Raw genomic sequence first — 1109 nt, 5'->3', positions numbered from 1 at the left:
GTAGATTGCCCGACCTTCCTTCCGAGGAGTGGCTGGTGGGTTTGAACCGCCAGCCTTCTGGTTAGCAGTCAAGTGCCTTAGGCACTATGCTACCATTGCTCTCTACTGGATTCCAACACATAGCAACCCTGTAGGACAGAGTAGAACTGCCTGACAGGTTTTCCAAGGTTGTAATCTTTATAGAAGTCGACTCTCACATCTTTCTCCCATGGGGCTGCTGGTGTGTTCGAACCACAGACCTCTTGGTTAGCAGCTGAATGCTACACTGTTACACCACGAGAACTCCTTAGACATGAGTAAGGACCCCACAATTCTCCTGTAGAGTCCTATGATTCCTGTGTCATCACTGTGACCTTAAATTGTAATGTTATATTGTTCATGGTTTCTACAAGAGATCCCATGAAGACAGGGACTATGTTGTTTTTGTTTGTTTGTTTTTACTGTGCCTGAGCTAAAAAAAAAAAAAAAAAAGCACACTGCCATTGAGTCGAATCTGACTCATAGCGACCCCTCCTCGGGTTTCCAAGGCAGTATCACTCCAGAAATAGATTGACCAACTTTCCGTCCAAGGAGTAGCTGTTGGGTTTGAACGGCCAGCCTTCTGGTTAGCAGTCAAGTGCCTTAGCCACTATGCTACCAGAGCTCCCTATCCATTTGTAGCATGCATCATCTTACATTTTAAGAAAAGTCTGAAAGGCTAGTCTGAATCTTGCGTCGTGCTGAAGACTGTGAGCTGAGTCTTCCCTCCCCCACCTACCTCCTCCACTTCACCTCTCCCCGGCTCTGCCCCAGCCAGACTCTTCATTCCAGACTCTTGATTTTCCTGCAAACAATTGCTCATTCTCATCTGTGCCCCCTCTGACTCACCTGGCTGGACTCATCCCTCAAGGCCAAGTTCACAGTCACTTCCTCTGAGAAGCCTTCCCCCATCCCCCAATCCATTGCCCTTTGTTGTTGTTATGTGCCATCGAGTTGACCCGACTCATAGCGACCCCAAGGTGGTATCACTACAGGAGTAGATTGCCCGACCTTCCTTCCGAGGAGTGGCTGGTGGGTTTGAACCGCCAGCCTTCTGGTTAGCAGTCAAGTGCCTTAGGCACTATGCTACC

This window comes from Orycteropus afer, unplaced genomic scaffold (genome assembly GCF_000298275.1).
Source record: "Orycteropus afer afer isolate SDZICR_OR568_19922 unplaced genomic scaffold, OryAfe1.0 scaffold00048, whole genome shotgun sequence".
NCBI classification, from domain to species: Eukaryota; Metazoa; Chordata; class Mammalia; order Tubulidentata; family Orycteropodidae; genus Orycteropus; species Orycteropus afer.
This window is presented reverse-complemented; position numbering follows the sequence as displayed.